The sequence below is a fragment of the Felis catus genome, chromosome D2 (assembly GCF_018350175.1).
Source record: "Felis catus isolate Fca126 chromosome D2, F.catus_Fca126_mat1.0, whole genome shotgun sequence".
In the NCBI taxonomy this organism is placed as follows: domain Eukaryota; kingdom Metazoa; phylum Chordata; class Mammalia; order Carnivora; family Felidae; genus Felis; species Felis catus.
Genome location: NC_058378.1, coordinates 395,595 through 423,053, shown reverse-complemented (window position 1 = coordinate 423,053; position 27,459 = coordinate 395,595). Strand labels below are relative to the sequence as shown.

General features: G+C 39.4%; 1 long non-coding RNA gene across 9 annotated transcripts in view; it reads right to left on the bottom strand.

Moving 5' to 3' along the window:
* The window catches only part of LOC109492929, a 200,747-nt gene that overhangs the window by 83,985 nt on the left and 89,303 nt on the right, over positions 1-27,459 (bottom strand). For all 9 annotated transcript variants that reach the window (XR_006586807.1, XR_006586808.1, XR_006586809.1 and 6 more), the window contains exons 3-5: positions 9,965-10,101; positions 1,204-1,371; positions 44-142 (exon numbers count right to left, since the gene is read on the bottom strand). This is a non-coding gene — a long non-coding RNA (uncharacterized LOC109492929). The remainder of the gene's footprint in view (positions 1-43; positions 143-1,203; positions 1,372-9,964; positions 10,102-27,459) is intronic.

Here is a 27,459-nt window from a genome sequence, read left to right as displayed (position 1 = left end):
TGTAAAACAAATGTAAAGTGTGTAATTAATACATATTACTCACAATTTCCCGCAAGATTCAGCTCTCAGTCATGCACATGCATCTCTGATATACCAGACACAGTCACCATTTAGGTACCAGAAGACAGTAGAACAGGATCCTCTAAAAAAATGAAGCTTAAAATAACGACACCAATCCTTCAATGACTTCTTGCCTTGCCAACAATGAACTCATTCCCAGACAAGCCTCTTTTGAACTCTAGTGGGTGTTATCGCCTTTGAGTGAGGACGCGGAGTTGGAAGGTCAGCTTGGCTATGTGCCCTGGCTTGGCCTCTCCCAGCCTCCCAACCTCTGCAGATTCACAGCTCTAAGGCAAAGTGTCCTCATCTATAAAATTAATTTGATAACAGCACTTCAGCAACATGCTGGAAGAGTTGAATGAATAATGCAGGTGGAGGTGAGGCACACAATCCTTGCTTATTAAGTGCTCGTTGTGTGCGCTGAGTTGGCATTCTCTTTTCTGCCCTATTGCACCACAGTCAGTGCTGTCTTCCGCCCACTCAACTTTGATACTGACAAATTTGGGGGATGATTTGAACCCTTCTTTTTTTAAACAAAATATGCTGCATGTCAGCTCTCAAAATTCTCTAGTTTATAATGAAGCAAACATTTCTTTTTCCAGAGCCTCGCTGTTCAGTTCAGCACCCCCCCCCCCTGCCTGGTGCCACACACAGAGATTTCCCACAGCCACACTGAAGGCTCAGAAATGGGCCCTTTCTAATTTGTCAGCTCTTTGGGTAGAGCCTGAGTTATCAGTGAAGGCAAACTTTGGTCCTTGGAGGTGAAAAAAATCTAAGTCTTCCTAATTATAGAACACAAATATACATACAATATGGGTTGTATGATAAAACAAATGTTCCACCAGAGAGCACAAAACATAAACAAATACACAGTTTGTCTGTGGTATTAAAATATCATGGGCTGTCTCTAGGAAACATTTCCAAAAAGGCTAGAGGGGAAATGATGAACAATATTTGAGAAAGAGAAAAATACAGTTTTCAACTTACAAAGGGGTAAGTTGATCATAGAATTTTTATGGAGAGGGCATTACAGGTCAAAAGACTTTTAAGTACCACCCCACCCCACCACCCCACCCCTGGCAAAAAAAAAAAAAAAAAAAAAAAAAAAGCTTACTTTACTTCAAAATGCTTTTTAATTCTTACCTGGTCAGTCCAGGAAAGGGCACTTCCCTGCCTTCTACTGCAGCCGCTAGAAAAGACAGAAGGCTCTGCAGAGTTGGTAGGAAGAGGGGTTCCTCCACAGTGGTAGGGAGCGCATGAGAATATAATTATAACTGAAGCCTGGACCCTGATGTGGGGAAACAGATACACCTGTCAAGAAAGCCCAGGAAAGACTATGATCACAAATGATTCCACTGTCTCCGTGGAGCCTCGTGGATCCTGTGAGTAGACTGGCTGGATGATCTTGAAGACCCCTTGATCCAGAACACTCTATGATTCTGTAGGTCAGCCAGGTTCACACAGCTCATCAGCAGCTGGTCAGTGCAAACATCTTTCTCCCAAATAAACACATATACAGAAAGGGGAACGCAAAGCTCAGGGTAATTTAGTGACTGGCATTCAGGTGTCCTTGCTCTAATATATAAATGTTGGAAAAAGTTCTCTCACATATCAGTCCTTGATCAACATGCATCAAATGTCTGCTGTTGGTTTGGTGACTAAAATGCCATGAATTATTACCATGCATTATCAAATTGTCCGAATACTCTGGGTTTGCTGCCCTGATGTGGTTCTGAATAACAGAGAAGCTTACTGGCACTCGCATGTCTATCAATCCCCCAGACACAAATATTCTCATGGGTTGCATGATAAATAAATAAATGTTCCACTAGAGCCTACAAAACAAGTAGAATTATACATCATTACTTAAAGGAAAGATTGTCCTTGAACAGATGAATTGTACTGAGATCTTGATTTTTAAGATATTTTTAGAACTATCAAAGAAATAATTTACTTACTGATGATTCTCCTTCCTTCCTCCTCTTATTCTATCATGAGTTTTTGGCTTTATTAGCACTAATTTCTACAGCACTGTGATTCTAATATGATTACTTGACAGAGTGATCTGAATTTTTACCACCTGTCAAATGAAACTGTATTATTGAAAATAAACCTCATTTTAGTATCTTGAACACTTTTACCAAAAAAAAAAAAACACCCCACCTTTTTCATCTAACCATTTCCCATTATTAGAGCTAAGTAGGCAGTGAAACATGCAAAGAGTGATGTGTATCTGCTTATTGTAAATTCATTTGCTCATTCACTGTTCATTTCATGCCTAGAGACCTAACATTGAATAATTAAAAATAAATAAAGAGAGTAAAACTTTCTCTTCCAGAAACAAAGAAAGGCTCAGTACTTCAGGAACTCAAGATACGGCATCTTGATGGTGGCTCAGCCCGTCCAGCGCCTCTTGAGCCAGGGGCCAGCAGCGCAGTGTTCACAAATGAGTCTTTTCAGGCTGGTCCTCAGTCAGTGACCCAGTAAATCATCTTCTTCAAACTCAATTTTAAGCAAGGCCAACCATTTAAAACTGATTTCGGTTTTGGCTCTCAGGAAGCCAGAAGTCATGAAGGGACAGGTGGTCCAGAATGCAATATATCTCTGGCAATATTTCCTCAGTAATTCCCCGTGAGCTCTTCCCATGACATGGACTTTGACCTGACTGTGGGAGCAGTTTGGGTATGCCCAGTGCTAACACCTTCCTGGGAAAAACTCAAGTCCCACTGCTGAGTATAAAAATTAGGAAACATAAATATGTACCTTCTGCATCACTAGATTTGCTCCCAGGAAATAGCAGTGAACCCCAGAGTGGTGTTTTCCCAGCATGATAGCCAGCAGGGTGCACAGAGCCAGAGAGGTACCACTGTGCTGAGGTGAAGGGGTCTGAAGAAGTGTGTCTGAAATCAGTTCAGCTTCTACAGAACCTATGGGTGATTTTTCTGGTAAAATTCCATTTCACTATATTTGACATATCCAAGCTCAGATAAAGGGACATGACAATTCATAACTCTTAAGGAACATTTCAGGTATTTTTAAAAGCTTAGGTGACTAAGAGGTATTCTTTCAAAGGCAGTTTTAAAATAAAGAGGGGAGAAAAGTAAAGCTAATTTTACTTTACAAAATTCTACATTTAATGCTTAGAACTCTTTCTTCATGGGAGTTTTTGTTTATAAGTTTCAAGCTATTTTGTGGATTGGTCATTTACACAAGAAGCTCTTACCACAAGATCATATCATGTAAATGTGCCAAGTAGACCACATTTCACATTCCATTGTGTGGGGAATACAAAGCAAGGCTTTTTAAAAAAAAAAATGACTTGATTTATTGATTTTCTTGGGATTTCTACTTATATAATGATATTAAAAATTCAATCTCAGTCTTAAATCGCTGTTCTCCCTAAGGGTCAGCAACTGCTCATTTTCTTTTTTTTTAATTTAGACACACATATATCTGTGATTATTTGAACAACTCATAGTGACAAAATATGAAGTCTGGAGAAACCAGGGATGCTAGAATAGGTCTCCCTATATTTAAATCCCAGCTTGGCCACTTCCCTGTTTGACGGCCTTTGGGAAACCACTTAATCTCTCTGTGCCTCAATGTCGTGTAATGTCAAAATGTTGATTATGATTATACCAACCTCATAAGGTTATTTGCAGGTTTACATGGCTTAATACTAATGTGCTTAAAAAAGAGTTTCATACTGGGGTGCCTGGGTGGCTCAGTCAGTTAAGTGTCCTACGCTTGATTTCGGCTCATGTCATGAGGTCAAACCCTGCATCAGGCTCTGCACTGAAAGTGCAAAGCCTACTTGGGATTTTCTCTTTCCTTCTCTCTGCCGCTCCCCTCCATGCTCTCTCTCAAAATAAATAAACATATAAAAAAAACCTGGTACCTTATACATATTTGTTGTATAATCAAACACAATAGAAAGCAATGACTAAAATACGTGCAAGAACTTTACACATTCATTCAACTGCCATTCAAAATTCATTTAATAATTGTCATTTTCATCTCTTTTAAATCTATAAAATTTTATTTCTGCATAGCTTTTTGGGGCGCCTGGGTGGCTTGGTCGGTTAAGCGTCCGACTTCGGCTCAGGTCATGATCTCACGGTCCGTGAGTTCAAGCCCCGCGTCGGGCTCTGTGCTGACCGCTCAGAGCCTGGAGCCTGTTTCAGATTCTGTGTCTCCCTCTCTCTCTGCCCCTCCCCTGTTCATGCTCTGTCTCTCTCTGTCTCAAAAATAAATAAACGTTAAAACAAAAATTTAAATCTATAAAATTTTCTTTCTGCACAGCTTTTTAACTGTGTGGCCTTTGGACACATTGTGTAACATATATACACTTCAGTTTCTTCATCTGTTAAACAGGAATAATAAATGTACACATGTCATAAAATTATGCATGATAAATAACATGATGTTGGTAAAACGCTTAAGAAAGTCCTTACTCTTTCAGCAAAAGATTAACAAATGTTATGTAATCTTAATACTCTAAACAAGGCCTTGGGCATATAATCGATATGATATTTCATACTAGGGATGAACAGATGGATTACCCAGTAAGTGGTGTGGAGGCAGCCAGCATGTGGGAATGTAATATTAGATTTTCACATTACATCTTAAACCGAAATAAATACAAATGTAAAAATGAATCCTTTAAATCTAGCTGGAAATCTAGGTACTTTTTTTTTAATCACAGCAAAAGGTTATTCATTGATTGGCAAACCTTTTCTACAAAAGGCCACAAATTTTAGATTTTGAGGCCCATAGAGTTTCTGTTGCATTTGTTCAGCTCTGCTGTTGTAGCTGCAAACACCTACAGAAAATCAATGACCAATGAGGTATTGCTGTGTCCCAGGAAAACATCATAAAAATAGGCCAAGGGCCTGTTAGACTCCAGGACCATAGTTTTCCAATCCCTATCTACTTCATTCTAGTGTCCCAAACAAAAACTATATAAAACCCTGTAAAAGCCATGTTGGGTTACCAAGTTTGTCATATTATCTCGGGTCTAGACTCTACATAGAATCATGAAAAAGAAATAAATAATGTGTTCTCTACCTTTAAGAGCATTGTCACCCAGTCAACTAGTTGCAGACAAAGTGATACACAAAATGTTATAAAGAGCACACAGACGTGCGATCAGAATTACAAATGGTTTGTAGTCAACACAAGTCACGTCAGCGCTTGAAGAAAATTATATGAAATCCAACTGGAAGATTTCCCAGTGGGGCAGTAATTCCATCTGGGGATCATTTTCCATGGACACCAACCTGTTTTTCTTCAAAAATATGAAGGAACTTGAAGATTTAATGTTCTTTCATAAACTGAATCAACCATTCACATAAAATGTGACATATTTTAATCCACATACTTTTTGAGAATTTTAGTTTTAAGAACTCCAACATGAAAGCACCCTCTCTGGGCTTTTCTTGACAAGTGTCTTAAGACAAGGAGGCTTCTTAACCCCATTTGTTCATGTTTTTCTCATCCCGTAGTCAGACACTGCCTCTCATTTCATTTGCCTTAATGAATTGGATGGTAAATTGATTTTCTAAAATGAAGAGTTATCCCTCAATTAACTTGTTAAATTAAATATCAGCTCTGCCATCAAGGAATTCTTTCCTAGTGAACAATTAAATTTTACAAGCATTATTCTGTCTGTTCATTCTGGCATGACAAATATAACACTTCAGGCATCAAGCTTTTATAAACTGTTAACATGTAATCTGATTCATCATGAGAATGCACATTTTGTCCAGTGGGAAGGATTCTACACAATGCACACTGAAGGAACGGCAAAACCATGATCTGCTCTGATGACTCGATTAGTCATTTCAAGTTCCTTAAAATCATCCCACTGTCCTACCAGGAATCATTCTGTAATTCCCACAGCGGTCTCTGTATTTCCCTACCTCCGAAGGCAGGGGGTTAATGACTTGCTTCTCTCCAAGTGTGATTCACTACGTTCCTGCCACACTGGACTTCTTGAATCCCCAATATCATTCTTGGGTCTTTGCATTTGCTGTTTCTTCTGCCTGAAAAACTTTACCTGTAAACTTATTGATGTGTCTCATTAATGAGTGTTCTACAAGTTTTAACTCATCTTTAACTCTTCAAAGTACTTTTTCCAGATTACTTAACCTAAAGTGTGACACAAACACACCCTCCATCAATCACCATCAGATGACCCTATTTCATCTTGGTTACCAAGATCTGATATGATACTGTTTGTAGATGCATTCTTGTATTTTATGACTCCCGTCACCAGAACATAAGACACATGAGCGCATCTTTGTGCATCTGTGGCTCCTAAAAGAGGGTCAGGAATGCAGTAGGCCCTCAACAGTAGAATAACAAAAAGAAAGGAAACAAAGGAAAGGAAGGCAAGAAGGAAGAAAAACCAATAGATAGTGCAGCCTCGTCTGGAGCTCCAGAGACACAGAGCTTCTCAAAGGCCCTTCCTTATTCTGTCTGTTCCAGCAGGGTAAAAAGCCACTTGAGGTTTTGAATGCAGGTTTGAGTCTGGTTCTCTTGGGAAAACGTCGTGTGATATGCAAAGGGAAGACCAGTATGTTAGAGCTGTACATGAGTTCACATGGCTAGACATGTTAGAACATGTTAGAGCTGTTTGCTCATGAGTTCACACTGGTGTGTGTGTGTGTGTGTGTGTGGTTCTATTCTACCCAACAACTCATTGATTACCCTCTGGGTCCAGTGTTTTTTCAGCCCTCTTATTGTTTCCCTTACTTAAGCCCACAAACTTCTTTCAATCTGTATGTCTCTACATAAAACAAAATTTGATTTAAATAACCTCTTTTCATTCTGTGTTTCAAATTTTGATTAAAAAAATAAAAATTAAGTATTAAATTATTTTTTACTAAGTAATTTTTTACATATTTCTGTCCACATATTTAGTCATTATGGAATTTCTTCCATTACCATTCTTTTCCATATTTTTACTAGATTAGCAAAAAGCATTCTCGGAAATAAGCTCCCATAATTCAGTCTGGCATTGAACACACTGTCCCCCAGCCATGACTGCTACAACTGTTTTTAGTGCACATTATAATCACATAAAATTAATTTTTGTGCTAACTATAATAGAGAGAAGAGGGTACAACTTGGGTGTCAAATATTAGTGGAAGACATCTCTTCAATGAAATACCATGCAGTTAATAAATATTATGTGATTATGATGTGTCTGTGTAAGCTCATCAGCTGAAACAAATGTACCATTTTAGTGAGTGATACTGACAAGGGCAGAAGATATGCATGTGTCCAGGCAAGGAATATTCAGGAAATCTCCATACCTTCTCAATTTTTCTGTGAATCTAAACTGCTCTAAAATACAAAATTTTTAAAAATATAAACAAATTTATACCTGTATTATAATCAAAACTACAAAAAATTAATATGTACCTGATCTGGGTAAGGATGATAATAAGCACCATGAGACTGGTCAACAGTTCATGCACTTGAGGGACTTAAAGATGTCTTTTTAAAAAAAAAAACTTAACCATTAATTAATTTTATCAATAATAATAAAACAAAATAGCACAAAATTATATTTATACATGAATAAAAGTAAATACCCATCTAAAGTAATTTTCCAATCAATATGAAGATCTTTTTTCATTCACTGAATGTAACCCAAAACTTTGACAGTGAGGATATTTTACGGATTTCCTAGGAAGGCTCACTGTAGTGTCTAATCTGCTGAGCTGATGATATCATAGGGGAGCTTAAAAACAGTTACAAAAATTCCTTCTCTGCCAGATAGCACATGAAGAAGTTTTAATGTGAGCTGCTGCCCTAAGCTGCTTTGTATTTCAAAAGTAGACAGAAGGCTTTGGACAAGGAAAAGAGGAAAGCCTCCTGGCAGAAGAGACTTTGGGTTGGACCTGAGAGAGGCAGGTAGTCTCCACAGACATGATGGGCACCACATAACTTCCAGTCAAGTGTGGGCAATCCTAGCTGTGATTTCTAGAGAATCACTGAATCATTGGCATAAGCAATTGGTTGGATTTAATAAGTTCTTTCTGCCAGAAGAGTGACGTTTCAGCCTATCTATGAAACTTCTTTCTGGCAAGGTTACGCTGGAATACAAAGGCTGGTTGCTTTCATAATGAGTATCAGCTTTTCTTCAAATGTGTTTTGCAGAATCCTGACTCCTGGAGATATTCTGCCAAACCCACCTACCCCCATCACAGATTAACAGTCCTGAAGTCAACCTTTCTATTCTCATTTCACCACAAACCCTTTTGGGTTAGTAGGTAAGGCTTATTAACAGCCTAGCAGCATTGCAGAATTAAGAGGCAGTACAGTGTAGTGGGGAGAAGCCTGGACTAGAGACAGCCTACCAGGGCTGTCACTGCAGCTTTCCATCTAGGGCTGTGTGACCTCAAGCAGGTTACTTAACCTCTCTGTGTCTTACATTCTTCATGTACAAAATGCCAATGACAGTAATCACTGGACATGGTGAGCACTAGGTAAGGGCTATCCTTAGAGCAGCGTTCTCTGGGTTCCCTGTCGGAAAAAAGAAATTTCTGAGACACAAGCAAATGTAACATGCGCTTGTTGATGTTCACATAAAAATCCAAGAAGGCTACTTCGCCCATGCCTCTGGCCCCTGGACAGAAGCTTCTGACTTCCCGCACAGCAGAGGATCAGAGGAATGAGAGTGGTGCACTCAGGTGTAGGAGTTGTTAAATCTGAGACAGTCTAGTATGCGCATTAGATGGCAGGCCATGCAGATTTGCAGTGCAGAGCCGAGGACAAGGCTTTTCAATGAATTACCACTGTTGTCTCTCCTGATGGCTTCAGGACATGGGTCCTGTCACACTCACATACGTTCTCTTCCAGGATTGGCTAAGTCTCAATGATCTGCTGAGAGACCTCGGTAAAGCAGTCCTCTATTTATGGACGTGTCTCCATTCCACCAGGGATGTAGGCACTGGTGTCCAAGAGTGTGCTGAACTGCCTCCTCTTGTCATTTATGTGTCCCTTCTTATACCTGCATGGCTGGCTGGCAGCATTTCCCGCCAGAGGCAAACCACAGTTCCGGGTCCCAGACCTGACAGAGTGTATCAGCCCCTGCAATGAGGATGCCTCTGAAAGCATCCTCCCTACCTCCAATGAAGCCGAATGTGGTCCTGTCAAATCAAGTGGACCTGGAGTTTTGCTCTGAGGCTAGAACTGGTGTGATGGCACGTAACAAAGTTGACTGAAAATCTCGAGAGCCAGAAAATGAATCGGAACTAAAGTTTCAGAGAGCACAGAGGCTCAATGCTGAGAAACAGCCATCAAATTCCAGAAGTCTTCTTGAGTCACTATAGACCTTTTAAACCACTGATCCTTCTTTAGGAGGTCTGGAGGGGTCTTCCTATTTATTCATTTTTAAATTTATTTTTATTTTTATGTTATTTTATTTTGTTTATTTTATTTGGGTCTTCATATTTAAGCTGCATTGCCACTGAAATGTTCTGGTCATTGTGCTATCTCAGGTTGGATTATGATGACAATGATGATATTGTGTATTCCAGTGATTCCCAGACTTCTCTAGTCTGCAGAACCATGTGTTTCTGCTGTGAAGCCATAAGGATTCACTGGTTGATATATGTCCCTGATTTGCAACACTTATTTGGTTCTCAGTCACCTGGACCTAATGATGTCCCACCAGCAACAGTGGTACATTGGGTGGAACACTGCTGTGGACTGAGTGCTCAAGTTCTCTCCCACCCCCACCCCACACTCCCCATTTCCACACCCCACTCCTGACAAAATCCATATGTTGATTCCCTAATACCCAGCGTGATGGTATTTGGAAGTGGAGGCTTTGGGAGGTAATTCCATTTAGAGTAGGTCATGAGAATGGGGCCCATGATGGTATTCTTACCTTTGTAAGAAGAGGAAAGAGACCAGAGCCCCTCTCTGCTATGTGAGGACACAGCAAGAGGTGGCCATCCACAATGAGGAACAGGGTTCTCACCAGACACTGAAGTCCACCAGCATCTTGATCTTGGACTTCCCAACCTGCAGAATGTGAGAAAGACATGTTTATTGTTTAAGCTAAGCAGTATACAGCACCTTGTGTTGACTGAAGCATGTTCACCATCCACGTGAGCATAATGTTAGGGAGTGAGCACACTGAAAAAGATGCCCATGCAATTCTGATGCTTCCCATGCTATGTCTCTGAGAATCACTCTTGTATGCAAACTGCTTAGGAGATGCCTATGAAATATGAGCTATTCATTAATCTGCCTCTTCATACAAAGGCATTATCATTTTTTTAATTGTTTTTCTTTTTCTCTCAGTAAATTTAAAATTCTGTAGCAGAGAAAAACCTAGTAAGTTAAACATTAATAAATGGAAGATAGAGATGTAGACTTTGAAAACTCATATGTTTATATGGTTTCTCCTTCCAATTTATCTGTCACAGGCATTTACAATGTCTAGTAGGTGTTGTCAGATTTCAATGTTCTCAAGTCTATAATAGGGACAATGATCTTGCCCTATCTCACAGAGTAATTAAAGAAAGCAAATTAGAAAAAACAACACCGGGGTGCCTGGGTGGCTCAGTCGGTTGAACAATTTCAGCTCAGGTCATTATCTCATAGCTTGTGGGTTCGTGCCCCGCATTGGCCTTTGTGCTGACAGCTCAGAGCCTGGAGCCTGCCCCTCTGCCCCTCCCCTGCTCATGCTCTGTCTCTCTCTTTCTCTCTCAAAAACATTAATTTTTTTTAATTTAAAAAATAATTTAAAAAATTATAAAGAGAGATACCATTAAAAAATAAAGAAAAAGAAAGAAGAACACAAATGTTCCTGGTAGTGTATAAAATATTCTACTAGTTAAAATTGAATTTATTTTAGTTAAATTATCATCATTACTATAAGAAAGAAATATTTAAAAGTTTATTGTTGCACTAAGTCACTGTTGACACAAATCAATTCTTTTTTTTTTTTTAAATTTTTTTTTTTTCAACGTTTTTTATTTATTTTTTGGGACAGAGAGAGACAGAGCATGAACGGGGGGAGGGGCAGAGAGAGAGGGAGACACAGAATCGGAAGCAGGCTCCAGGCTCTGAGCCATCAGCCCAGAGCCCGACGCGGGGCTCGAACTCCCAGACCGCGAGATCGTGACCTGGCTGAAGTCGGACGCTTAACCGACTGCGCCACCCAGGCGCCCCATGACACAAATCAATTCTAGTAAGGGGGCCAAAGAGAAGAATAGCCTGTCTTCCAAATGAATAAATAAACAAAAAGCAGAATAAGAGAACAAATTTATGGGGGCCATGCAGGAGGTAGGTAGGGGATGGGAGAAACTGGTGAAGGGGAGTGGAAGCCTACATAGGCTTCCAGTAATGGAAGGAAGAAGTCACGGGGCTGAAAGGCACAGCACAGGAAATGCAGTCAATGATATTGTGATCAGGTTGTGTGGTCACAGATGGTAGTTACAAGTGTGGGGAGCACAGCATAACGTACAGAGTTGTTGAATCACTATGTTGTACACCTGAAACTAATATCCCATTATATGTCAACTAGACTCAAATTTTTAAAAAATAGCCTGTTTTTGCTAAGCCCTTTACTAGTGAACACTAAATTGATATGCAAACAAATAAATATGATAAAAATGGGATTTACTAGTTGCTTTGGATTTGACCATGAAATAACCAAGCCATTCAGTGCATTAAATTTCATGATCTGTCTTCAACCATTGCAAGTGAATCAGTTGTGTGATACACATCAGTCATTACATCAGCTGCCCTTTTATTTTATTTTTTTAATTTTTTGTGTGTTTATTTTTGAGAGACAGAGAGAGACAGAGCATGAGGGGGGAAGGGTGGAGACAGAGGGAGACGGAATACGAAGCAGCCTTCCAGGCTCTGAACTGTCAGCATAGAGCCTGATGCGGGGCTCGAATTCACAAACCACGAGATCATGACCTGAGCTGAAGTTGGATACTCAACACACTGAGTCACCCAGGTGCCCATCAGCTGCCCTTTTAGACATGGGCTAGGATCCAATGCTACAGGCACTATGTTTATTTCCAGTAAGCACTTTTGGCCTTGGGCAAGTTGTTCCCATTTATCAGAGAATAGGGACAATTCTGTGGTTTCTTAATTGGGTGAGTGGCTTTGACAGCCCTTCAGAACCATGAAGAAAGTCCAGTTTTGAGGATCCTCAGTACAAGCATGAGCATATGATCGCCCCAAGAGATAACAGACCTTATGCTACTCAAACGGAACCAAGTTGCTGGCCAGCATCGTGCCAAGCCCATGGACACATTTTGTTATTGTAATTCTATGTGGCATTCACTAAGGATATGCAGTATATTCACATTTCAAGCCTGCAAATAATTCTTTAACCTTTAATCAAGAAAGCTGGAGAATGCTACCCCTTACCCATTGCTCTATTTCATTTAAAAGAGAAAGCCTTTGCTTCAAGCTTTCTTTGAATTTGGAAACCAAATTATCCATTGTAAAATAACATGAAATTTATAGCATATTAAAAGAATTCTCTCTGGACTTATTTTCATCATATCACTGAGAACACAATATTACGGGTGACTCAGAGGAAATAAATAATTCACCAGCATGTTACAATGGCCCTTTCTGGATTTAATTGTCAAGCCTGAGATATTGCATACTGTTTTGGGGAGAAAACCTAGCATAGGAGTTGATTTTCATGAAGAAACAAAAGTGTAATCATTTAAATAGAAGCAGAACTTAAAGTTATCAAGTCACTGACAAAGAAGCTAGTCAAGGACAATTTTACACTTGTGTTAAAAAAAGCCACAGGTTGTGTGTGTCCATTGTGTGTCACACGAGCTGGCTATAGTTTGTCTGTGAAAAACGGAGAGATTTGTAAGGGCAGGATAAGGCCTGGCTGGATCACCAAAAGCAGACTTTAAGTGCAACTAACTTTCCAAAGATTCTTTAATACAAATGCTATTTTTACAATCAGATAAAAATAACACACATTCTAAGCAATCAAGTAACTTTGTAAACAATTTTCGCCTCTTGCATAATGTGGGAAATTTTTCTAATCATATTTTAGTCGGTTAACTTTTTAATAAAACATTTTTACCTGAGGTCTAAAATCCAATATACTGATCTATAACAGACAAAGACAAAAAAAAAAAAATGCTTCTCAAGCCTAGGAGTTAACAGAACTAACCAACCTCTTCACCCTACATCTAGTAATCACTTGATTTCAATTTCAACATTTATCAGTCAGGCTTGAATTACTGAAAACAAGATGCATTCCAGCTGGTTTATGCAGAAAGGCTCTGCACCACTTGCAGAATTATTACGGGACTGAAGATGTGGTCTGAGCAGCCAGGACAGACTGGACCACCCATGGGCAGCTGATCTGAAAAGATCACAATGGTCTGGACTGAATTAAAGAGCCATCAGCCAGCCACTGACTCCAGTACAACCACCTCTGCTTGGGAAGTTACCAGCCAAACAGGGAAGCTGTTTGGAGGAATCAGAAAATGTTAAGTTCCTCTGTGAAGAAAATGTCTGCACAAGACAGATATTCCACAGCTTCTACCTGGTCACAGAAGAAAGAAGTCACCTCACCTTGAGAAACTAATTCAATATCCATCGTATTTAGTCATACCCAACCCCACTCTGTATATGGTTCTGAGCTTATTCCTATGTATTTACCTCCCACTGGACACTGTCAAAGTCATTGGACAACCTGTTGAACCAAGATTCTAGGAAAATTTGGGATGACTAACAGCTATAGATAAACCTTTATCATTTCCCTAAAATTTTAAGTGTCATTTTTGACTCTAGGACACTATTCAGAAATTGGAGAATTTGAATATTTTGCTAACTGGTACTCATGGAACACATGAGGCTTGTGTCTGTGAGATTATGACACCCGGGAGCTGAATATGACCTGAGGTCACCTGGCTCGCCCGCTTTGCAGGCCAGCACATCTAGGGGGTGGTCAGGCCACTGTGTTCAGGCACATGCACTTAAGGAGCATGGTGGCAGGTGTGTTATTCGACTTCATTCCTCCCCATTCTTGCTGTCACCACCACCAGGAAGATGGAGCAAGCATATGCCTCTCTCCCTTGTCTCTTCTCAACCTAAAGCGATGGCTTTCCCATCTCTTGTCAGTGGCAATAGGGACACTGTTGGCGTCACACCCAGGTCCCTGGTGTCACTCTGTCCAGTTACTGTGCCTGTTGCTACCAACCGCTTTCTCCTGCTACCTTCTGTAAAGAGCACCCTGGATGGTGGACTCTGCCTGCCCAGAAGCACAGCAAGGTGATGACAACTGTCCACCATGTCTGGCCGCCAGTGACTGTTCTGTGCGAGGGGCACAACAGTCCAATGCTCTTGACCGTGGAGAACTTGCCACAGGGGCAGACCGGAGCGAGACTTCACCTGGAAACACTTGGCTAGCTTCTCTCTCCAGTATCCTTACTCCCATTCAGGTTTCTCTGGAAAGCGCTGCCTTGAATACCCACCACAAACATCTGTGTCTCGGCCCCATTTCCAGAGGCCCACCTGCCACACTGACTGTCCCCAAACGCCTCCTCAGAGATGGTCTCCCAGCCTGCCCCTGTGTGGCCTCCATAACCACTAGCACAGGACATGGCACCCAGGAGACACCCAAGAAATGTCTGATGAAGGAGTATCAATAGCACTTTTCAAGGAAGATTAAAAACTTGTCATTGCTGCTGCTTTGTACTTTTCCATGACTCCTGAGTTTACTTTCTGAGCATCTCTGACCATGGGGCACAGCTATCTTCCTCTGAATTATTCTGTGGTTTTACAGTGCTGTATAACTAAATGTATTGTATATTCTAAGTGTATTGGATTTTCTGATAAACACAATTTTTAAACCACACTATGAAAGAACAAAGTTATCCCTTTCCCAGAACTTTTATAGTGCTTTTCTGCAGATTTTGCTTTTGTCAGAAGACAAGAAACTGCCACCTTTATTTAGTGTTACAACTTGTGAACTGCATTAGAATTCAGTCCAGGCAGGCAACTGTGCTGGGTGGATGGCATTAGAGTCCTGGTATCTGGGATAGAGAAGGATATGCATCATTTCCACCCAGGCCCACGATGGCTTCCTAAAATAGCTGTGTTGTGTCTCGTATCAGTGTGACATGTGGCATAAGGGAACATCACGCAGGATGTCCCAGGACTCCCCTCTCTTTGGAGAATAGCACAGTAAAACGGTATTGGACAAATGCATGAACCCAAGCTTTTCAGATTCCATGCAGTGCCGTGAAACCCTGGACACACTTGACGTCATTCGCTAAATACTGCTTCATACTGGTCTTTCCAGCAACATTTGCTGCTGGTCTGCTCTTCCTTTCTTCCTTCTCTTTTTTCCTATAACACTTTTTCTTTATCTCTGGGAAAGAACATTTGACCGCAACTTTCTTTTCAACTCTTTAAGTTTTAATCATCCGTACACAGCCAAATTCCCTCAGCGAACGCTGAAACAGTTGAAGCACACTATCCTTGCCAGCCTGCTGAAGAAACAGAGGAATTTTAAATATGCCAGGGGCTGCATTGGCCTGCCCTCTTGCCTTCCCCTGGTTAAGATTTTTCTTTATTCTCTTACTTGCCTTTCTATGATGTAGAGTATTTTTGTATTTTGTATCTTCGGGCTTTAGGCCTGTTACAGATTCCTTTGTAACTAGACTACAGATAATGACAGATACTCTAAGAAGTCAGGAACAATATTTATAGAATATTTGCATCTTCATTTAGGGAATGTGGTGGAATAGTATATCAGAACAGGAAATCAGAGGAAATGGCTATTCAGCAGTGGAGAACAAATGCACAGGGCAAAAGTGAAAGGGAATATAGTTTATGAAGCACCAGCCAAGAAAGGAAAAAATGGTGTGATATTAAAATCATTATGAAGGAAAAAGAGGTTCTTTTTTCACACAGCATTTACAAAATGTGTTTTAAAAGAATTTAAATTAATTCATTTTAAACGTAGAGAAATGCATGGTTGAAACTTTAATAACATGGTAAATAATATAGTAAAGCTCCACAGTCACCAAGCAGTCATTTTTTAAAGAGAATATAAGTTCAGTGTGAGAAAATTTCTACTTGTGTTGTATGAGTACACATAACTTCAAAAAAAATTTTAATGTTTACTTATTTTTGAGAGACAGAGAGACCGAGCATGAGCAAGGGAGGGGCAGAGAGAGAGGGAGACACAGAATCTGAAGCAGGCTCCAGGCTCTGAGTTGTCAGCACAGAAGCCAACGCGGGGCTTGAACTCACGAACTGTGAGATCATGACCTGAGCTGATGTCAGAAGCTCAGCCTACTGAGCCACCCAGGCGCCCCTGAATATACATAACTTTTGAGCAATGTTATAGGGAATCACTATTTGTTATCAACGGAGGGAGGAATCCTCCTAAACAAGCCACGTAAAGATCATCCCTATGTTAAGCTGGTAATGACAATCTAACATGAAAGTTATTCAGGGAGGTAGTTTTGAGGAAGTTTTTTTTTTTCAATCGGTGAAAAGAGAGTATCAGATTTTAACACAAAGTGGTTTCATTGACTCCTTTTAAACACTACCTAAAGATATTTCTATTAGTTCTTACATACATTTTGCATTCCTATAAATTTGTAGTATACATTGAAGGCAATGTCACTGACACATTTGTATAAATCAGTATAAAGAGAATGATACTGAGGTTAAGAATATAAAAACAAAGCTCCTGATACTTAAATGAAACAGCATTAATGGTTGTATTAAAAATAGCATCACAATTAAAATTGAGTTCTAAAAAACTGATTTTGTGAAGTATTTTGTCTTGAATATATGAATACGGGCAACATAGTACAATTTCCCCCTTTCGGGGTTTAGCATTGAGCTGGAAGACCAGACAAAAAGACTGGGATTTGAAATCCTCTGCTGGCTTAAATCTACGCCAACTTTACACAGTTCAAGATACAGAATCTGCTATTAGGTCTCGGAAAGAAGGAACAGATCCCGTGTAAGCTTAATGCTCACTGTGTGCCGGGACCAGAACTCAGAGTGTTGTGTTGCCTCAGACCTCAGATACCATCTGCCAATGGTAGGCACCCTTCCCACCCACATCAGACGGGTGACGTGAAAACAAAATAGACGTGACTGTGCTGGCACTAGCCGTAGAGCAGACAGCCAGTGGCCTGCCTGGCCTGGCCTCAGCCTCCACCCGCGCAGACCCTGCCTCACACCAAATGGCCCCTGGCTCTGGGCTCCACAGAGAGCCTCCCTCTCCAGGCACCGCTGCTTGTTCCCCGCCTTCAAGTTCTTCCCTCCCCCTGTGCCCACTCTGGCCCTCCTGCAGCCTCTCTCCAGTCATTTCCATTCATCCCTGGATCTTGGCTCCAGCACTGTTTCCTCCCGCAAACCTTCTTAGACCCCTTACTCTGAAGTTAGGTCAAGGTCTCTCCCATTCATTCCTGAGGCATCCTTAACATGCATTCAGAGCCCTTATCTCTCTTTCAAGCTTACATTTACATATGATTATTTGCTTCATTTTGCCTGTCCCAGAAGTTTGGAGGAAGTAGGGCATTTTATCCCCCAAAATGTGGAAAAACTCATGCGAATTACAGTAGTTTGAGAATGGGTGAGTACAACAATATTTAATACAGACTCACTTACCTCAGGGAGTTTACATGAAAAGTTATAGACATAATCCGTTATATGATATATGCTGAGAAATAAACAACGTAATTGCTGTAAATTAGTAGATAGAGAGCTTGTTTGCTGATGTAGTGAACAAGACATCTCCCTAGGGAAGGCTGAATTTGCCTGAACCGAGGCAAGTGGCTTAAGACAATGCTGTAGAGGTAACCTCTACAAACTACAAATAATTGGAATTCACCTCCTCCCTGACCAAAAACAAACAAACAAAAAATCAGATGAATCGATATGACCTTTGCAAGAGAAGTTAGACCATTGCAAGGCTTCAGATCGATCCTGTGATCAAACTTCCATTTCTCCTCCTGAGTCAAAAAAATGGTGGACTGAATTATTAACAACTCTATCTGGACATACATGAAGTATTGTTCCAGAAGCCGAAACTCACTTCTAACAATTTATGAACATACAACTAATAAACAAATAAAGAAAATATAAATAAGTAAATAAACTGCTTACATGATTCATTAGGATTAAGGAAAAGTTATTTTCAACTAATAAAATGAACTTTATATTTTTAAAAGAAAAACTTTTCCTTAAACTTTCATGCATTTACAAAACCTAGAAAGAGGCTTATCAAGTATTATGTAGGAAAAGATTTAAAATTGCTTTAGAATGTTTTTTATTAGGATATAAGTTATATGAAATAATGTTCTTATGTTTGAAACTTATTCTCTCTGATGGTTTTAAATATTTCCTTTATAGTTGTTATATTATTGATATTTTAGCCTATCTTTAAAAATTTTTTCTTTAATGTTTAGTTATTTTTGACAGAGAGAGAGAGAGACAGAGCATGAGCGGGGGACGGGCAGAGAGAGAGGGAGACACAGAATCTGAAGCAGGCTCCAGGCTCTGAGCTGTCAGCACAGAGCCCGACACGGGGCTCGAACTCACAGACCGCGAGATCATGACCTGAGCCGAAGTCGGACGCTCGACCGACTGAGCCACCCAGGTGCCCCTAGTCTATCTTTTATCTACGAATAATATCAAAATCAATTTAAGCGCACCTATTGCTTTTAAAATTACAAATTCTGAATGTAAAATATTTAAACAGTGATTTGTGGTTAAACTTCATTCAGTCAGAGTGTCTTTATTTTTATATGTAGAAATACATTTTCTGGGAATTATATTTTAATGGAATGAAATTGTAGGGTCTTCAGAGTTGGGCTTTCTCTTCTAAAAGTTTCTCAGTTCACTAGAAACATTGTAAAGGCAGCAGTCATGGCCACACAGAGCTTGGGAGAGCTTTATCAGTTGGAATGGGTCAGAAATCAAAGCTCATTTTTATAAAGATAAACCAGGCTGGTTTTAGAGAAGCCCATCCAGTCAACAGTGCCTAGAACCCTGTGAACTCAACCATCCCCAATGATTTTGACACTATCCATTTTAAGAGGCAGCATTTTTCAAATTCCAAAGAAGCAGTTTTTTTCATCTGATTTCATGAGCATGTCCTAATTTCCATACTGATGTCTCCAGGCAGCTGTGACCTCAGGTTATGGCTCCCTGAGGATTCGTACCCAGCACCTGAATGACCCATCATTAGCCAGGGAGCTGAGAAGTAATAACTTTCCTTGGATGAAGTTAGTTTTAGTTGGAAGTGAAGATTTATTATTTCTTTTTCTCTGGTCCAGGTACAAGTGAATGTGCATTTAATCTCAACTTTCCTGGTTTGCCAGACACAAAGTTTGCAGATTTATTGTTCAGTCCTCATGCTTCAGTTTTATTATTATTATACAATTTATTTTCTGTTTAAATGAATGGCAAAATCATATTCTTTGATGAGGAGCTAGAGAATTAAAATATTAATTCTCTGAGAAAAAGATTTTAATTTCTGACTGATATAAGACTGATAAATCTTTCCACCAGGAGGCATTGCTGGTGGAAATATAAATTGTCATAGCCCTTTTAGAATGAGGTAAAGAATCAGTTGATTAAAACTTCTGGAATGTTATACCATTTCTGGGGCATCATCCCATTATACAAGGCACTAGTACAACAAATACATGTAAAGGGAAGTTTATGGCAACCATGTTTGTAGTGAAAGACAAAACCCTAGACGTAAAAATATAAATGCCCACTGCTAAGTAAATGGTGTCAGTAAATGTGCTTCCATCCCACGGGACACTCTGCAGCTATTCAAAAGAGTGAGTTGTCTTCAAAGCCCAGCGAAATAATAAACTTGTCAGAAAAACACAAAAAGAAATTGCCAGGTGCCAAAAGCAAGAAGGAAGCAAAAACCGGGACAGTAGGCACATCTGCCGATGGTGCAGCAGCCCTGGGGAATTACTGCAGCAGGCAGGGGCTAGAAGTGTGGGGCTTAATACCCGCACAGGACAGGGCAGCAGGCCTCAGGCCCATACCAGGTTAGGGATTGGAACTCAGCACTCTGTAGACATCTGGACCCTGGAGGCTACAAATCCAATGCAAGAAACCCTCAATCATTCTGCCCACTGACCCAGAGAAATGACAAAGTTTGATAGATGGTTTCAGTGCCCCGACCATGTCTCCAGAATTCAGACAGCAAATGCCTGAGACTTGTAAAATCTACTTTTCTGAGGGGTGGGTGTGGATGTGGGGCTTCATGCATAAAGACAGCAAGCTCAACATGTTGGAGACACTGTCCCTCAGAAGTGCCCCCAACCAATGATGGGCAGTAAGTGGCCATATAAACATCTCACCATTCTTCCGCCTTGACTGGGATAACTCTGGTGTAGGCTCTACATTATCCTCAGCAGGATGTGCTTCAGGTGCACTGCCGTAACCTGATTCTATACACTAAACATGAGCATGCAGGAACTAAACGTGAAAACATAATAGCATTTACAACTGCCACTGAACTTCGTTGGTTTGCTTCCTTTTTTTGTCTCATGTTAGCCATTCCCCTATAGATGTTTCCTGGGATAACTTCCCAAATGAACTACCTGCATTTGAATCCTTACTTTGGGGTCTTTCCTCTGGGGAACCCAAACTAAGATAGATTATGTCTGTCCCAAATATGGAAGAAAAAAAACAACACATTTTTCTGTGAGAAATTACAGGTATGCCTCCACTGGCTTGGAGTCAGAATCTACTACACATGAGTGACACAGAGAGGCCAAGCCAGTAAGTAATTTTAGAAATTGAGGAAAATTAAGTAATGTGCCTAAGGCATATGACAAAAGCAAATTCAAAACCATTTCTGAAGAACACTTCCCCAAAACTTGCCATATTTACATTCTTTAAAGGAGAATTTTGGGGGAGTGCCTGGAAGGCTCAGTCAGAAGAGGATGCTACTCTTAATCTTGGGGTCGTGAGTTTGAGTTCCATATTCAATGTAGAGATTACTAAAAAAATTAATTAAAAAAGTAGAACTTTTGTTCTTAAAATGACTTTGTAATACAGAATATTAGATTTATTTTTTTTAATGTTCATTTACTTTTGAGAAAGAGAGAGAGACAGGGTGTGAGCAGGGGAGGGGCAAAGAGAGAGGAAGGCAGAATCTGAAGCAGGCTCCAGGCTCTGAGCTGTCAGCACAGAGCCTGACATGAGCTCAAACCCACAAACTGTGAGATCAAGACCTGAGCCAAAGTTGGACGCTTAACCAACTTAGCCACTGAGGTGCCCCTAATAATACAGAATATTAAAACACACAAAGAGGGGCGCCTGGGTGGCGCCAGGTCACGATCTCACAGTCCGTGAGTTCGAGCCCCGCATCGGGCTCTGGGCTGATGGCTCAGAGCCTGGAGCCTGTTTCTGATTCTGTGTCTCCCTCTCTCTCTGCCCCTCCCCTGTTCATGCTCTGTCTCTCTCTGTCCCAAAAATAAATAAACGTTGGGAAAACACACACACACACACACACACACACACACACACAAAGAAACAATCCACCTTGCGTTGAAATCAAAGGACAAAATAAACAGGGTAATATCCTCTCCCCCCCAAAAAAACCTGAAATAACAATTTGAATTCACAAAATAGATATTTTAAAATTATCAAAGAGTGTTTTTTTTAAATATAGATCAATAAGAAAAAATATTTAATATGACAATGGCTAACTTTTCCTCAATGTTTCTCATGAGCTAGGCTATCACTCATGGAACAAAATAATGTGCAATTCAAGATGAGCTAATAACTTGGCTTTTGTTTACTAGTAGTTTTTGGTAATGACATAGTAATAACTGTATATAATACCACTCTTTTCAACATAGTTCTGGGAGTTCTAGAAACTTCAATAAAGCAAGAAAAAGAAATAAAAGATGTACTTATTGGAAAGCAAAAAATAAAACTTTCCTTCTTGAAGACAACATGGTTGTCTATGCAGAAAATCCCAAGGAATCTAACAAAAAAATCTTAGACTAATAAGTGAGTTCAAGAAGTTTGCAGGAGGGGTGCCTGGGTGGCTCAGTCGGTTAAGCATCTGACTTCAGCTCAGGTCATGATCTCGCAGTTTGTGGGTTTGAGCCCCACGTCGGGCTCTGTGCTGACAGCTCAGAGCCTGGAGCCTGTTTCGGATTCTGTGTCTCCCTCTGTCTCTGACCCTCCCCCATTCATGCTCTCTCTCTGTCTCAAAAATAAATAAACGTTAAAAAAATTGAAAAAAAATAAGTTTGCAGGAAATAATCACACAAAAATCTATTGCTTTTCTATATACAAATCTCAAATGAATTATGTTAAGTAAAAAACATCGAATCTCCAAAATTTACATACTGTAGGATTCCATTTATATAATTTTCTTACACTATTTTAGAAACAGGTTAGTTGTTGGCAGGAGTCAGGGATGGTGGGGTAAGGTAGCTGTGGGATGTGGGTTTATAAGAGCAGTACAGGGATATGTGTGGTTATGGAAGTGTTCTGCACCTTAACTCTAGTGGTGGGTCCGTTAAAGTACACATGTAATAAGACTGCATGTGATAGAACTAAATACACACACACTTGGTATGCAAGTAAAAAGGAAAAAAACTGGCATAACATCAGTGGATTGTATCAGTGTCAGTACCTTGATCGTGATATAAACTGCAATTTGTAAGATGTTTTCACTGGGGAAACTGAGGAAAGGGCACAAGGCACCTCTGTACCATTTCTTATAACTACATGGGAATCTACAATTATCTTGAAATAAGAATGTAATAAAAGAAAACGCAATAATATTCCACAAAAGCATACAGAAATGTGTGAACTAAAAACTAATCCATTAAAATATATTTTACTAAACAGTTCTCACTTTCTTGGAATTCCTGTACTCTAGTTGGGTTCACAATAGTCTGAACTAGAGACTATCTTAGGAAGGGGCTGCAGTTGACGTAGTAACTCTCAGGAAATCGCATCACCACACATCATAATAATTAAGAACATGATATTTGGAGCAGAATAACCAAGTTTAAATTTAGCCTTTTCCACTTCCTGGCAGCATTACTTTAATAGTCTCATTAAATCTCCAATCTTCAATTTTCATATTACAAAATGGGGATAATCACACTACCTAATCCACTGGGTGTTGTGAGCATCAAATTAAACAATACATGGCAGGCAGTCGGTGCAGGGGTGGCACACGGTAAGAGTTCACTATACTTAAATATGGCTTATGTTTATGTTTATTGTGGAGCCTGTCCAGAGGCAGCACAGATTGTACTTGGATCCTGAATTGTCATGTAAGGTGTCTCACTCACATGCACTTTGTCTCTCAATGTCCCTCTCTCCCTCTTACACACACACACACACACACACACACACACACACACACTATTCAGTAGAGAAAGGTTAGGAAACTGTGACAACAAAATCCTTAATTTTTTTGCAGAACCCCAGGGCTTTGGAGTTTTATTCCATGGTAGAAAGACCAATTTCCACATTAGAAGTCAAGTGTGAACTGACACGTGGACACCCATGTTGTCCGCCACATCTGTGATGTGTTCCAGTGATGTTTCAGAGACACTCGGGCTGGGGAAACTGCTGGCCAGCTCCCGCTCCGTGTATCACCAGTTAGCACCCACCTTGACTGTGTGCTCACCACAGCACTGAGGATGGGTGTGTGTGTGTGTTCACTTCCCAGTGAGGAAACAGTGAAATCCTGTCATTTGCAAGGATGTGGATGAAGGTAAAGAGTATAATGTTAAGCGAAATAAGTCAGTCAGAAAATGACAAATACCATATGATTTAATTCATATGTGGAATTCAAAAAACAAAACTGAGAAAAGATAGGAGAGAGAGAGACAAACCAAGAAACATATTCTTAACTGTAAAGAACACACTACCAGAAAGTAGGTGGGTGGTGGACGGGGGAAACAGGTGATGGGGGTGAGGAGAGCACTTGTGATGAGCACGGTGTGATGTATGGAAGTGATGAACCACTATATTGTACACCTGGAAACAATATTACACTGTATGTTAACTGGAATTTAAATAAAAACTTAAAAAAAAAAGGAAGATGAAGCAACTTGCCCAAGGTCAAGATTACTAAAATCTAAAAGTAAAAACTCACATCCATCTGACCCTAAAACCAAAGGTCTTATATATTATATAAAACCAAAGATAAAATCATAATTACATAAAGTTTTGTAAATATTTTCCCCTTTTATCTATGAGATGGGTTGCCTAATATGGGCAGTATTTCACAAGACAATAGATGTGCTACCAATGTCTAAACCTTGTCTTACTATAAAACTAACCATTTGGTAAATACCACAGGAAAACGGATTTATTTGTACACTTCTGTACTTTTTTTTGTAATGAAAATGTATTTGCCTTGTAAATTTAAATTCTGGTATATTTTGCTTGCTCACAATATAATGTACTTATGACCAGCTATGAAAGCTCATTGGACTCTCATAAGTGTATCAGGTTGATCTAAGGCCTCAAACCCCAATAGGAAACAGAACGATATCCTGAAACATACACATGGCTTTGATTTCTAACTTCATCACTTTACAGATAACCTTCCTTGTGTTATATGCATGATATGTCTGCCCCGTTGTACCTTTACCACAACCTTTAAGGAAAGTTCTTTCGTTATTCCCATTTAATAGGTGAAGAACATGATGTATCAAGAAGTCATGAACCATGCCCAAGGACACAGGAACTCAGTGCTCAGAATCCAGGGTCAAGCCAGGTGGCATCACTCCTCAGCAGTGCTTGTAACTACTAATGACTTCCAGATTCTTCTGCCCCCTCCTGACCTCAAGAGTCTGTCACCTCTCTAAGGCTCGGTTTGCCCATCCATTAAATTTTAAAGTAATGCCTTCTCTAAAAGACTTAAAAGACTTAAAAGAGATAATACATACAAGTTGCCTTGGAAAGAAATGTAAAATCTCGCTCCAATCACTGTCACCTTAATTGCCAAGAAGTGTCCACTAATAAAAAAATATGAACCAATGAATTGATTCTAAATATGTAAAAACAGAAGTATAAAGAATAGATATTCTTCCCAGGGCGGTTGGAATGGAAATCCAGAATGTCCTCCCTAACTTGCACACACTGGCTTGCTCTTTCTTGGCCCATCCCTACTTCTAAAGCCAGGAAACCAGATAGCTTTGAATGTGAGCACATGTTCATGCTCCCATCAGGCCCACAAAGCAGTGTATGTGCTTGCCATTGTCAGAAATAATCCTCTAAGCTTGAGGAAAATTGCAAGGCAACTTCACTGGAGTCCCTCTGCTATGCATAGACACACTTGCCCCTCTGTTACAAGTCCGCTATCTGGCAGTCATGCTTTTGTGAATCTGTGCACATTATTCTAACAAATAAGCCCCATCTCTGCACACAAGGAATAATGGGGCAATTCTAGTTCCAAACAGGACTAATGAACATGGACACAGGGATATACAAGTTTGTAATGACCCATCAGGGAAGACGGATCTTGCCACTTCAATGATCCCACAGAACACTGACTGACGAAGAGAAATAGGTATGAATAGGTATCAGTGTCCATGTACAGTAAATGCTGAGGATGAGTGATCATCTGGATTCTCATTGCCTTTGGACAAGCCAAAATCCAAGGTCCTCAGGTCTTTTTCTTCCATTTGATCTTAACATACTCTATACCTCACCAATCCTCTTGATGTGACAGCTCTGGCCGTGACCAGAGAATTGTTACCAGGTGGTGACCAGGGATATGACTACAGTGCTCCACAAATATCAAACACATCTTAGGTTCTATATGGGAAGCCAATTTAAGAGTTTTTAACCAATTCCAAATTTTAAGACCCAGCGCCACTCATTATTTTATATACATTTCTATAAACTCATTCAGGACCAAACATAGAATATTATTCAATAAATTTTGAACTAATGAAGGAGTATGTCGGACCTAAGTCCATTCACTAGCTCCTGGTCACTAAAAGTGAACATTAAAGAAACATGTTTGTAGACACTTTAGTTATCAATCTGATAGAGTGATAATTTCTGGATTCAGGAAGATTTAATTGAAACCTCAATTAAAATTAATTGAGCTATGCTAGTGCTGGTGATTTAGAAACTAAATAACAAACCTAAAATATGCCAATTTGCTGATGATTAATTCACATTAGAATAAGATGGTCATTAAACTGCCTTGTATATAGGATTTTGATTCAGAAATAGAAATGAATTACATTGATCATGATTTACCAGTTTAGAGTCCAATTTTTACTTTTCTTCCTTAACCCAAGAATTGAATCAAAATTCATAAATAATATATTTAATGTTTTAAATTATTTTTAGTTATCATTAGTTATAAGTTACTATTTTAACTATTAAAGATTTTTGATGTTTTATACGAGTTCTCAATCTATATACAATATAAACATTTAGATTTAGAATATATTGGTGGTTATTCAGGAATTCAATGTGCAGGCTATTTTAATAACTTTGTAAAATGGGGAATAATTGTAAGTTTTCTAAATGGACTTTTACTTATCTAACCTTCTTCAAACATCAGCATGTGCCAGATGTTGTTATGGGTTGTATGGATTCAGTGTTAAACAAGAAAAAGTCTGTGTTATTAAGGAGTCTACATTCTATTAAATAGAACAAGATAAGAGAATCATTATAAGCAAAATTCACCTACATTTTCACTCATGCTGGTTATTTCTTCCTCTTTATATTGTTCATATCCTTTGTTCATGCTTTGCAAATTGACATATAATTACAAATGAGAAATCACAATGGCATATCAATGTATATAAATAGATTTTGATAGAATTTTTCCTTGATTAGCACTGATGTCTGATTTAAGAGGATATTGTGTTTCATTTTATTGTATATGGTGACTTATGTTTAGTTTTAAAACTTAATCGTTAATAACAATTGCCAAATTTGATTGATATCTAATTCAGCTCTAATACATTAACAATCTAGTTCTGACAGCAGAGCATTTAATCATGTGTAATTATTTTAAATAGATATGCATTAAATTTTTAAAAAGGTCACTTTGCTATAAAATATATTCACATGGGAATTAATAACAGATTTTGTGTGAGTTCGTTGCAATTTGACATTTGTTATGATTGACTAAAGAGTCAAGTGTAATTTGTTCCTTGAATAACTTGGCTTATTTCAGCAGTCTTGTTTTGAAAATATCACAATCCAATTCAATGTTTATTTATATTCAGTCACACAAATAGAGACTATTATAAAGCCCATATTCTAAAAGCCTAAATCATTACCTTTCCAACCCTTCCTTGATAGCTTCAACGGAGCAAGATTTGCTAAAAAGGGTACATATCTATATCCATTATGACCTTGGTCTTT